The sequence below is a fragment of the Apodemus sylvaticus genome, chromosome 23 (assembly GCF_947179515.1).
Source record: "Apodemus sylvaticus chromosome 23, mApoSyl1.1, whole genome shotgun sequence".
Taxonomy (NCBI): domain Eukaryota; kingdom Metazoa; phylum Chordata; class Mammalia; order Rodentia; family Muridae; genus Apodemus; species Apodemus sylvaticus.
The window spans coordinates 30,352,016-30,365,489 of record NC_067494.1 but is presented as its reverse complement, the minus strand read 5'-3'; the positions used below and the strand labels follow the sequence as shown (position 1 = coordinate 30,365,489).

General features: G+C 46.8%; 1 protein-coding gene and 1 pseudogene across 5 annotated transcripts in view; both read right to left on the bottom strand.

The window, feature by feature from the left end:
- Sash1 (SAM and SH3 domain containing 1) overlaps window positions 1-13,474 on the bottom strand; it is a 234,238-nt gene that overhangs the window by 104,587 nt on the left and 116,177 nt on the right. The gene's annotated exons all lie outside the window — the stretch shown is intronic.
- LOC127674297 (uncharacterized) lies at window positions 2,375-2,511 on the bottom strand (annotated as a pseudogene).

The window sequence follows — 13,474 nt, the reverse complement described above, 5'->3', positions numbered from 1 at the left end:
AGGGACACAAGTTCATCCTCAGCTTCATAGTTAAATAAAGGCCAGCCTGGGCTACATTAACCCTGTCTTAAATCCACCCCTCAAAACAGAACATACATCTCATATTGTGTTATTTTTATTACATCGTATAATTTAAAATTCTGAAATAAAACAAGATATTTTCCTGTCACAGTTGCACGCACTCTGACTCTGTTTCTCCATCTATTCTCCCCACCCCCAATATCCTCTGTGGTGGCAGGAAAAGAAAGAACGAACAGAAGCATTTTCTCATCTCTTCTCAGTTGGACCTCAGTCACCTAAATAGCATGAAGTTGGTAATTAGAAAACTGTTATACATTTGACATACTCAGAAAATCTGCATGTAAGCTGCCCATTGTGCCTGTATTTCCATCCGAGAGAAAGATTTTTTTTTCAGGCAAAGCAAACCCCCCCCCCACCCAGAAGAGTGCAAACAGGAAACATATTCAGACATGATGGTCAAGGGCAGAACACACAGGTCCTTTCCTAGTCCCATTGCACGGCAGATAAAAGCAGGGAGGCTGGTCACACGGAGTGACATTCCTGGGAAAGCAGCAGCACGAGGTGCCTGGCAAAGTCCCTTCCACCACGAGTCTATTTAAAGGGGAGTCAGCACAGGCAGGGCTATCGCTGCCGAGATGCGAAAGGGTTTGCCCGAGGCATGAACAGAGCTGGTGTTTTGGTTTTATTGTTAAGGTTTTGCTCGTTAATTGTGTATGTGTAATATGTATGTGCACACATGTGTGTGCACCTGTGAGTGTCCACACAGGCCAGGAGGACATGAGATCCTCTGGAACTGGAGATACAGATAGTTATGAGACAGCTACCGCAGATGCTGTTCATGGAACTCTGGTCTTCTGCACCAGTAGAAAGTACACTTGGCGGCTGATCCACCACTCCAGCCCCTCGGGGTTTTGTTTTGTTAAAGGCCTTAACTTCTAAAGTGGTAGGAAACCACTTCCAAACCTGACATACTTTCCCCTATGGAGCCATAAAACAATGTATGCAAATCAATCATCCATACTATACAAGCTGACAAAGAGAATCCTGGGAGAGTACTAAGCCTTTACCACAAGAATAAAGCTAGGCTGCGAAGATAGAAACTTTAGATGTCAAATGTTACACAGAGTTGACAAGAAGGCTCCTCTCTGATGATGCCAAATTGTCCTCTCCACACAGGTGCCCTTAACCCCTCCTGAAAACGCCCATTGTACTAAAGAGAGAACCTGATCTGGGGAAATGGAGTGGATTCTTTAGGTCCTTGCCAGAAATTACCCAGAGCAATACGTAAACCTCCTTAAAATCTCACCAAAAGTGTCCCAGAGCCGCTCGCTCTGAGAAGGGCCAGCAGGAAGGAAGGCATCACCAGGCCACCTCAGTGCTGAGTGAACACCAGAGACATTTTTTGAAGGCCACGATTCAAGCTTCAAGGTTAAAGTGCATTTTTGACAGAACCTTAACAAAATTAAAAACATCACCTTCACCATTGGCTTCCCTGGACCTCTAGGACGGGGTCAGGTCCTCCATGTTAGGGGGTAATTATATTCTCCTGCCAGCAAGGCTTCCAGAATTATGTTTAGTTAGGCCCTGTTGTCTCAAGAGCAAACAAAGTATCTGTATGGATTAAGGATCTAATAAAACACTGTTGAATGAATGAGCGAATAAAAAGTATTAAAATATAAGGGAGACGTGAGTCATTGTGGTACAAAGAGCCAGCGTGCTACACCTAGTGCTTATCAATAAAAAATTATAAATTATAAATCAATTCGAATTTTATTAATGAGGTGTTCACACTGTAGATTTGATTCACAAAGCATGAAAAAAAGAGAGAATACTGAAGCTGTAAAGCAAACAACGGCAGAAACACGCGTAAGGAAGGGCAGGAGCCGCTCCAGGCTCTATAAATATCTTCGACCACATGTGGCAGGGTTTTGCTGGGGACCACAAACAGCCGTCTGTCCTTACTTATCCCGAGGTCGTCATAAACCCTACAAAGGAGGGCAGCGCCCATGAAAGCGCAGAGGTGACTTCTTGAAAAACAACTCTTAAATAATTTCAGTCAAAATACTATATGTAAAGAGGAAATCCACATGAGGTGTTCCGCCTAACTCCAGATGGACTGGCAGCACACACCCGTGGGTCACCTGTTCTGTGTTCCTCATAAGCCCCACACGCTACCTAAGTACCCACCAAGGATGGCCATCTTACCACTGCCTCCCCTGAGAGCACCCTCTGGATCTCCACCCTGAAATCAAGCTTGTCTCAGCTCAGATGGCCAACCCCACCCTAGTCTTGATTTTAAAGACTTCATCCCTGGGCTAGGGCTACCAGGAGATGGTAAATTTTTTATTTTAATTGGTGTAGGCTAGGAAGCATATGAATAGAGTAATACTCTCTATTCAATCTTTTTTTTTTCCTCAGCCACTTTCAATGTCCCAAAGTTTAATTAACAGAACAGGGAAGCTGCCCTGAACTGAACTCAACACTCTGGGGTGCATGTGGCTCAATCTTTAGGAAGTGGAACCTAAGGAGACATCGTGTGGTGTGAATGAAAAATGGAAAAAGTTCCCCAGAGTCTTGGGCATTTGAATTCTTGGTGCCCGGTTGGTGGTACTGCTTGGGGAGATCTAAAAAAAATGTGGCCTTGCTGGAGGAAGTATGTCAGACTTTAAGGTCAGACTTTAAGGTTTCAAAGCTTGCTAGCATTCCCAGTGAGGGTGCTCTCTCTCTCCCTCTCCCTTCCTCCTTCTCCCTCCCTCCCTCTCTCTCTCTCTCTCTTTCTCTCTCTCCCCCTCCTTCCCTCTTCCCCCCAACTCTTACTCCTCTAGAACCAGAAGCCAAAATAAACTCCCTCCCTATTCTATACATTGTCCTGATCATAACTGTTTATCACAATAACAGAGACGCAATGAATACAGACATCACCACTCACTGGAGAAATGCTCTCAAGGGGGCGAGTAGGACCCTTGTCTCTTTCTCTTCCTGTCTGCCCCTGCCTCCTGGATCACGAGATGGGTAGATTACTCGCAAGAGACCCCTGCCAACCATGTTGCCAGGGGCCCAAAGCAATGTGTCATTTGATTCTACATCAGACCCTCCAAAGTTATGAGCCTAATTTAATTAACCTTTTATCTTTACAAATTGGTTATCTCAAGTGTTTCATTATAGTAATGTGAATTAAGCTAATAGAATCTCAGGAGTCTATCGCTCACAGGACTTAACCAGTACTTGTCTGACACCACCCACTGTTCCGGGCACTTCATGTTTTTTATCTAGTTTTTCCAAAAAGTTTGTCAGGTAGGATGTTTTACTACTCTGTTCTCGTTCTCTCTCTCTCTCTCTCTCTCTCTCTCTCTCTCTCTCTCTCTCTCTCTCTCTCTCACACACACACACACACACACACACACACACCAAAAAAAGGCTGAGACACAGAGAGGGCTTCTCCACAGCACGTGTTAGGAGTGGCTGGCTCTATGGAGGGTCCCTGGCACACAGTGGGTGCACAGTCCACACAGCCGTGCTCATCTGCTGAGCCCCGTGAACGGTGCTCATGCGCAAAGGCTTCTCCTTCCGCTTCCAGACTTTCTGTCCTCGCCCACCCCAGCCTGCGCCCACGCCTCTCTTCCGTTCCTCAGGCCTGGCTCTCATAATGTGCAGTCACCATCCTCTTCTCTCAGGACAGGGAATTGTCCCCTCCTTGCTTGGCCTAGTACCCGAGTCTCTTCTACTTGCTACCAGTCCTAACAAAAAAGCAGCCATGGAAGCACGGGATGGACACACTTCGCCAGCATGAGGAGAATCCATTAGCCTGCCTTGAAGAGCCCAGCTACCTGTACTGCAGATCTCTCTCCAACAGACGTGGCCAAAGGGTGGGCCAATCTCCAAGTGGCTCTCTCCTTTGTGGTCTGTTCCTGTTTGCGATGACTGAGTTTGGGATTTTGGCCTGAAGTCATTCAGAGGCAAAGCACTTGCCTAGCCTAAGTAAAGTCCTGGGTCCTACCACCATCACCACCACCACCACCACCACCACCACCACCACCACCACCACCATCACCACCACCACCACCACCACCACCACCACCACCACCACCTCCACCACCACCATCACCACCACCATCACCACCATCACCACCACCATCACCACCTCCACCACCACAATCACCACCACCATCACCACCACCATCACCACCACCACCACCACCACCTCCACCATCACCACCACCACCACCACCATCACCACCATCACCACCACCATCACCACCATCACCACCACCATCACCACCACCATCACCACTACCACCACCACCACCACCACCACCACCACCACCACCATCACCACCACCATCACCACCACCACCTCCACCACCACCACCACCACCACCACCACCACCACCACCACCACCATCACCACCATCACCACCACCATCACCACCACCACCACCACCACCTCCGCCACCACCACCACCACCACCACCATCACCACCACAAAATGAACAAAGAACTGGTTCTGTCTGGCAAAAGCTTGAAGTTGCAAAGCATGATGTAGAAACTCACTCCGTAATCACTCAAGATCCATAAGAATTTTCAGTAAAGGTGTCTTCTCTCTTCAGACACCCCCCCCTTCCCCAACAGAGACACTGTCCTGAGCCAATGAAAGGCAAACAGGAGCTGCCTCTCCACACGCCACAGAGGGGCCCGCCACCTGTCAGGGGGCATGCAGTTAATTGGGTGACACTTGTGAAGGGCTTTGCGACACGTAGCACATATGTCATCCCGGATCTCACACATGGCACCCCACACTGCAAAATCCAAGAGCTATTTTTAGAGTCTACCAGTTGAGCAGAACTTACAAGTGTCCACTGCAGCGTGCACTGTGAATTCATTATTTGGCCACTGAGAGAGAGAGAGTAACTCAAAAATGGTGGGGCGATGCTGAAAAAGTTATAGAAGATATTTACCGCCCACCCCACCTCCCGTCCTACTCCACAAAAATTCATGAAGTTGCCCTCCATGTTAAATTTGGAGGGAAACCATGAAGTGCTTGCTGTGTTTCATGCATTCCTTTGAAAACAGCCAATTGTAGGGGAAATAAGGGAAGATGCTACGGATGTCACTGACTCACAACACTGTGGCAATCCCAGGACATGCTCAAGAGGCTTCAGGGACAGCTCACACACACAAAAGCAGCTTCTCTAGAGCCTGGCTGTGCTCGCTAGGGCAGTTAGGCCTGAGTGTCTCTGTGGGTGTGGGTTTAGATGTGGTATCACCTTTTGTTTTGTTTTGTTTTGTTTTGTTTTATTTTGTTTCCTACCAAACCATAATTACGCAAAAGCTTTTCTGGGCTTTAGGGGAAAAAAATCAAGGGTTTATTTTTAATTAATGAGGGTAGGTCCCTAATTCCCTCTTTTAAAGTGCTTCCCTTTGCTAAAGGGAATCCTGTGAATTAGCGGGGAGGTTTAATGAATTGCCTCGGGCTTGAGGCTTAAGGGCAGCGCCCCTCAGAGTGACATTTGTCCAATGACAGAACTCCTGAAAGCTGCCACATTCCACCTGGCTTCTTCTTTAACACAGCCACATTCTGACTCAGGGACCTCTGTCCTCCTGGCTCTGATGATTACCATCACGGTTTTTTTTCAGGTCTTGAAGTCTGCAGGGGCAAGCGCTAGCTTGCTGCCAAACCTGTTTGGATTTATCTTTGACTGTCTTGTGTCTCAGAGAGCAAGCACTTCTATCACAGTAAGTTCCTACTTAGGCTGAGTTATAACTCTCCTTGAACTCAACTGCTGCAGGGAAACAGTTTTGTGTGGTATTTAATTAATATGACTCCTTCAAGTTTTGCTTTATGGGTCCTGTTTGCAACCTCACACAATGTGATAAAATGTTGGGCACCCTTTGGAGAAAAGCCGTGTTGCACAGAGGTTGCCAAAGACCACCAGAAAACACCAACATTTACATTATGGGTCATAACAGTAGCAAAATTAGTTATGAAGTAGCAAAAAAAAATAATTTTTTTGGTTGGGAGTCACCACAAGCCGAGGAACTGTATTAAAGGGTCGCAACCTTAGGAAGGCTGAGAATAATCTAGACTACCTAGATACATGTGACTATTACTGACTAATACCAATATCTAAGCTCTTCAGCTACCAAACACACACTAGTAGCAGCCCTAACTCAAGAATTCTAAATTCATTTGCCACCGGAAGCCCTACATATCTGTCACCAGAAAAATAAGAAAACATGGAGCTGGAGAGATGACTCGGTACTTGAAAGTACTAAGTGTCTTTCACTTGACCCAAGTTCGGCTCCCAGCTCACAATGACATATGACTCCAGTTCCAGGGGACTGGATGCATTTTTCTGACATGTGAAGGTTCATACACATATGTTGAACATGTACACACTCAGTACATGTGCATGCGAGTACACACACACACACACACACACACACACACACACTAAATAAATCTTTGGAAAATTAAGAAAATTGTTCCCAAGCTGGGCCCAGTGGCCTGTCTGTAGTCCCAGAAATGTGGTAGTCTGAGAAGGGAGCACTGTGGGAGTCTGAGAAGGGAGCACTGTGGGAGTCTGAGAAGGGAGCACTGTTTGAGCTGAGTTCAAAGCCACACTGGGAAGAGCACCACCGAGCGGCTCATCCAATTTACTCTTTATTAAGTCAGTAGTGTTGCATCCGCTGATGAAGCACAACCTGCCGCTGTGCGTGGCAGAGCCTCCAGAGACTCCTTCCGTTCTTGCAATGGTTAATACTGACTGTCAACTTGACAGGATTTAGAATCATTGGAGACGGGTCTCTGAGCGTATCTGGAGAGATTATTCAGATTAGTGAAGATCACCTTAACCGTGGGCAATGCTATCTCATGAATCGGGGTCGTGGATTGACTAAGAAGGGGACGTCTCACTGGGCACCAGCACCTCTCTCTCTCTCTCTCTCTCTCTCTCTCTCTCTCTCTCTCTCTCTCTCTCTCTCTCCAGACTTTGGATGCAGTGAGACCAGCCACCTCAACCGCCTACTGTCATCACAATGGCCTACATCCTCTCCCACTGTAGGCAAAACTAAACCCCTCCTGCCCTGAGTGATTTTCATCAGATATTTTATATCAACAAATCACTGTACTCAGCGGAATGACAGCTCCTGGGAGCATCGTTTCATCCACTTCACTGCCGCAGGCCGGGTCCACCGCCAGTGCTGGGCACACAGAACACAGAGGTGCTTAAGAAGGATGTGTTGGATAAGATTTTAAAAGATCATTTCTCATAATTACCACTATTATTGTCATGCTTTTCTTCCCCCCCCCCTTCTTTATTCCCTACCTTTGAGATAGGGTCCCAATGTGTTGCCCAGGATAACACAAAATTTATAAGTTTCCAGTCTCTGCCTCTCCACTACTGAGATCAGAGCTCAAGTTTGGGGCCAGCCTGGGCTACATGGCGAGCTCCTATCTCACAATAAACAAAACAAAGTTAACAAAACAGGCCCATGTTTTACTGGAGTTATACGAAATCACCATTTCTGGGTTCACGGGCTAAATGTCTCCCTCCCGTCTGCCTCTAATTTTCATCATTAAAACCAGAACAAAAGTCTGACACACGGAGTCCCTTCCTTTACAAATATCTTTTCATCAATAGTAATAATTTTCCTATAATTAATCCCTTACATCTGTTTGGAGGAGGATCCTTGCATCCAGAACTCATGAGTAACTTAAGTAGCCATGGTCCAAACGCCACATTTCAAAGGCAAACACCACACGCTTCCCTGTGTCTTTTTATATCAGTATTCAGGAAACCTTTCTTTTGTTCTTGGAAGCACTCAGTGCAGCTGTGGTGTCCTGAAGAATTCTTACTTCTAGATATTAGCATGTGCCAGGCATTGTGGTGCAGACTATAACCCTAGCCCTAGAGAGGCGGAGGCAGGAAGCTAAGTGTTTGACCAAATAATGAGACTGAGGTCAGCCTAGGATGCAGGGAAGCCTGCCTCAGGAGGAGAGGAGGAAGAGGAGGAGGAGGTGGTGGAGGAGGAAGAGGGGGAGAAGGGGGAGGAGAAAGAGGAGGAAGAGGAGGAGGAGGTGGTGGAGGAGGAAGAGGGGGAGAAGGGGGAGGAGAAAGAGGAGGAAGAGGAGGAGGAGGTGGTGGAGGAAGAAGAAGAAGAGGAGGAAGAGGAGGTGGTGGAGGAGGAAGAGGAGGAGGAGGTGGTGGAGGAGGAAGAAGAGGAGGAAGAGGGGGAGGAGGGGGAGGAGGAAGAAGAGGAAGAGGAAGAGGAGGTGGTGGAGGAAGAAGAGGTGGTGGAGGAGGAAGAGGAGGAGGAAGAAGAGGAAGGTGAGGAGGAGGAAGAAGAGGAGGAAGAGGAAGAAGAGGAGGAGGAAGAAGAGGGGGATGAAGAGGAGGAAGAGGAGGAGGAGGAAGAGGAGGAGAAAGGAAGAGGAGGAGGAGATAATTACTAAAAGGTCAAAGAGAATTACTTTTATTAATAATTTATTAGTTTTGTTTTGTTTGTTTAGACATAGTCTCTGTCTATAGTCTTGACACTCACTATGTAGACCAGGCTGGCTTTGAACTCACAGAGATCCTCCCGCCTGTGCTTCGCAAGTGCTGGGGTTAACGGCATGGGCCACCATACTCAGCCTGCCTGCCTGCCTTTCTTTTCTTCCTTCCTTCTTTTCCTCCTCTTCCTTCCTTTCTTTCTTTTTGTGCTTGGGACAAGAGTTTCTCTATGTAGCCCTAGCTATCCTGAAACACTCTAAGTAGATCAGGTTGTTCTTGAACTCACAGAAATCCACCTGCTTCTATCTCCCAAGTGCTGGGGTTGAAGGCATGCTCCGCCGTGCCCAGATAAAAGGGAACTATTTTTACCCATGCAGTCTGAGACATCGGTTAAGTATTCGATTAATGTTGAGTGGCTGCGATTGCATAACGTTAAATTCCAAAACTTCTGTGCCCTGCGACTTCATGTGGGATCTTTGTGTAGGAAAACTTTCCTATTATATTTCTCACAGTCCCCGGGATAAACAATCAGTGCTCAATCAATATTTGGTGACTGAATGGCAGGACAACGCACTTGGGTAGACTTGGGTGAACTGGTTAAAAGAGATAACACTGGCCCAGGACTCGGCATTCTCATGGCCGCCCATGGATTCACGAGCAGCACCTCAGGGGAGCGTGTGGCACTCGGGCCTGCCTGTTACTGACGCCTTCTTTATGACCCACCTTAGGCAGAAAACTTCTGAAGCCATGCGGTTGCTGGGCACCTTATGAAACGCAGCTTCGCGTAATGTGGATCGTTACTTTAAGCGCAACCTTATAATTAAGGCTGCCCTATAGACAAAAATGTAATGTCGGTAATTATGGTTTCTCGGCTTTATAGGAAGGAAGACAGCCCTTGCATCAAGAGGCCCCTTTGGACAGCTTTAAGAACATCTGCTCCAGATTATCCGTCCTCCGTCATGATTTGGCGTGGACTCATTCAATGTGGGTGTGGCTTCCACAACCTTTTTTTTCTTTTGCTTATAAACAAACGCATGTGTACTTCAGTACTTCAACAGCTTCTTATGGTGGACACTTCCAAGGACTGCTCTTCGAGACACTTTCAAAAATGCACTGCCCTGAGGTCCTCTGTCCTAAGTGTGTTTCCAGTGCTAGCTGACCCACACAGGCAGCATGTGTCTATGTGTCTGTGTGTCAAGGGAAGAGTGTTCCCCTGCGGTACGTGAGGAAAGCCACTCGCCGAGTGACCAGGCTGTCGTCTGACAGATGACGTGTGACTGCCTCCAGCAGTTCAACTTTGTTATATACACAAGGAAATCATCGGTTGTTTGACTTTAAATACAACTGCAGTCTTTAAGGACAATGTTGAAGTCACTTGGTTAAAAATCCCGATAGAGCCCATCAGGGTTAAAATAACTCTCTTCTCTCTCTTCAGTAATAACGGCATCTTGTCAGCGTTCCACTTTAAAAAGGGCAAAATTAAACTTCAATATTCTGTCGTGAAAGTTCAAAGCTCGGTATTTGTATCCGCAGAATACCTCTGAGTACGACTCTACAACTGGATATTATCCAGTTGACGGATGCCGAGCTGCTGAAAAGTGCAAGCCCACTTTGGGCACAGGGGACAGCGACACACGGTCTGAGAACACACGGCTGCGGCTTTAACGCTAGCCATGCGGGGCTTTATAATGTGAGAAGAAAATAAATAGTAATGTACAAGACAGAAGGGCAGACAGCACACTATACGTACAATAACAATGCCATGGATGTTCAGAAATAAATGCTTCTCTTCTCCTGGAGAAACAAACCATCAAGGCCCGGGAGAGGAAGTGGCATTAGAGCAACAGAGTCACAAGAATGATCAATGATAATCCGGAGGGCGGGAGGAAGGGATTCTTTAAAACAAATCATTGGCGCGGGGAGACGCTCATTTGGTAAAGTGCCGGCCATGGAGTATAAGGGTCTGGGTTCGAATTCTCAGGACTCATATAAAGCCAGAGTGGCAGTGAACGTCTGTGACCCGAGAGCTCTGGTAGGGGGATGGGAAGTAGGAAGACCCTCAAAAGCTCCCAGGCCAGTTAATCTGGCACACAAAGTGGGGGTGTGGGGCGGAGCGAGGGGCGGAGAGGGGCGGAGTGAGCGGAGAGGGGCGGAGCGAGCGGGGAGGGGCGGAGCGAGCGGGGGCAGGAGCAAGAGGGAGAAGGAAAGGCAGAAGGAAAAAAAAAACTAGGCTTGATACTGGAGGCAGCAGCTGATGCAGAGACCACGGAAGAGCGTTGCTTACTGCCTTGATCCATAGGGACTTATTCACTCTGCTTTCTCACAGAACCCAGGACCGCTAGGCACAGTGGACTAGGTCTGTCTACATCAATCACCAAATAAGAAATACCCCCCCCCAAAAAAGAAAGAAATACCCCACCGGCTGGGTTTACAATCCTGTGGAGGCATTTTCTCAGTTGAGGTTCCCTCCTCGCAGATGACTATAGCTTGTGTCAAGTTAACACAAAACTAGCTGGCACACACTGTAGCAGACATGTTCCCACATTCACACTGGCGCATGCACACATAGACACAATTTCTTTAAAATGTCTTGATAACGGAACCTGAGGGAGAATCTCACACCCTATACTTAGGTTGGACAAGGCCTAAGAACTTAAAGTAGAAAGTTCTTAAAGATATTGCCGAGATGGCAGAAACGGCAGGCATGGCAATGATTTGAGGTATAACACCAAAAAACTCAAACAAGGAAAAAAATAGATTAATTGGACTTTATCAGAATCACAAAATTTTGTGCCTCTAATGAGACAGGCTGATGCCATGACAGGCTTCAAATTGGCAGTTAAGGAGACTAGGCCTAAATCTCTGTTTCCAAGAACTGGGCAAATCCAGGCAAGTCCAGGCCCCACCCAACACATGGCCTGAGGTAGGGACAAAGGGTCAGCAGCAAGTTCCAGACTCCCCCAGCAAGTTTCTAGAATGTCCCTAAAGATGAAGCCAATGACAGAGGTCACCTACCCCTCCCCAGAATTCCCCTAATGTGTGTTTTAAATCGGGCCCGAGAGCTCACTGTGGAGTCCCCATCTTGAAATGGGAGACCCCAGCATGCCGGACTTCTGCAGAATAAAACACTCTTTGCTTTTGCATACTATTTGAGTCTGGGGTCTCATTCTTTTGCGAATCACAGACCTTTATATTCCTCAAAGGATACTATCAAGCATAGAGGATGACAATCTGCGACAGAAGAAAATATATGCAAATCACAGAAGATATATACCCAGAATATATAAAGATGCCCACAACTCAACAACAAAAATAACCAACCCATTTCCCAAAGGGGAAAACCACAAAAACACAGGTGTAGATATTTTTCCAAATATGATATTGGGAGGCGGAGGGAGGAGGGAAGATGCACGGCATCCAAAGATATTGATCCTTAGCAAAATGCAAATCCAAATAGGACGAGGTGCCACCTGTACCTGTCACCATGAGATTATTTACAAAACAAGCAGAAAGTAAGTGTTGATGGAGAGAACGTGAATGGTCGTACTCCACTGTCAAGTCTCCAAACAAGAAACACAAGAGAAAAGTTCCTCAACAGAAATTCCTCAAAATGGAGAGCAATCGAATTCTATAGAGTCAAACAGTCCACCTCTGAAGAATACAAAGATATAATTTAATTAAAAGCAGCCATTCTGGATGTGTTCTCCTCAAAGAAAAGGATGCAAGAACTCGGATATATTATACACCTCGTCACAGACAAATGTTAAGAAACAGATGGGTAAAAACACAGGGTATGAACACAATAGAATTATTCAATGTTATTCGATGTTAAAACAGAGATTGTGGGGGCTGGAGAGATGGCTCAGCAGTTAAGAGCGCTGACTGCTCTTCCAGAGGTCCTGAGTTCAATTCCCAGCAACCACATGGTGGCTCACAACCACCTGTAATGAGATCAGATGCTGCTGGGCAGTGGTGGCGCACGCCTTTAATCCCAGCACTTGGGAGGTAGAGACAGGCGGATTTCTGAGTTTGAGGCCAGCCTGGTCTACAGAGTGAGTTCCCGGACAGCCAGGGCTACACTGGGCTACACAAAGAAACCTTGTCTCAAAAAACAAAAATAAAAAAATAAAAAATAAATAAAAGAGATCGGATGCCTCTTCTGGCTTCTGAAGAAAGCAACAGTGTTCTTACATATAATAAATAAATAAACCTTAAACAACAACAACAATAACAACAACAACAACAACAACAAAAAAAAAAAAAAAAACAGACTTTCCCCTCTGGGCTGGCTAGATGGCCCAGAGGGGAAAAGCACTTTCCACGTGAGCCGTGACAACCTGAGTCATCATGGCGGAAGGAAGGAGAGATAGGACTGTATCGAGCTGTCCAGGACTCCCGTACACTTGCCCACAGGCATGAAACACACATGATACTGATTTTTAATGTTTGTGTGCACATAGGGAGTGGTATGTGCAAATGCCAGCAGGGTCCAGGAGAGGGCGTCCTATCTGGCTGCTCTGCTGGCAAGATTCACAATAAAGAGACACCAGAGAAAAGCTCCCCAAACATAGGCTCCTCAAAATGGCAAACTATTAAATTCTAATCGATCCGGCTGCTGCGAACCCAGCTTGCTGCACTCTTAACCACTGAGCTTCTCTTCAGCCCGAGAAAAATAAAATACTATTTCAAGATGAAACTTGTGATAGATGATCCAACGCGAACGAACACAGCAGACATCAGGCTAAATGAAACAAGCCAATCGGAGGAGGATAAATACTGGAGAACCTCACGAGGAGGTGGGGTCTAGAGTAACAGAAATCAGAGCCAGGTCAAGTGCAGGTAGGTTGCCAGGGCTGAAAGTGGGGTGCAGAGGGGGTGAAGGGGGGAAGGCTGCTGTGCAGGAGAAAATGGTCAAGTTCTTAAGGGGAAAGGAAAAGGATTCTGAAGATGGACGGCGGTGA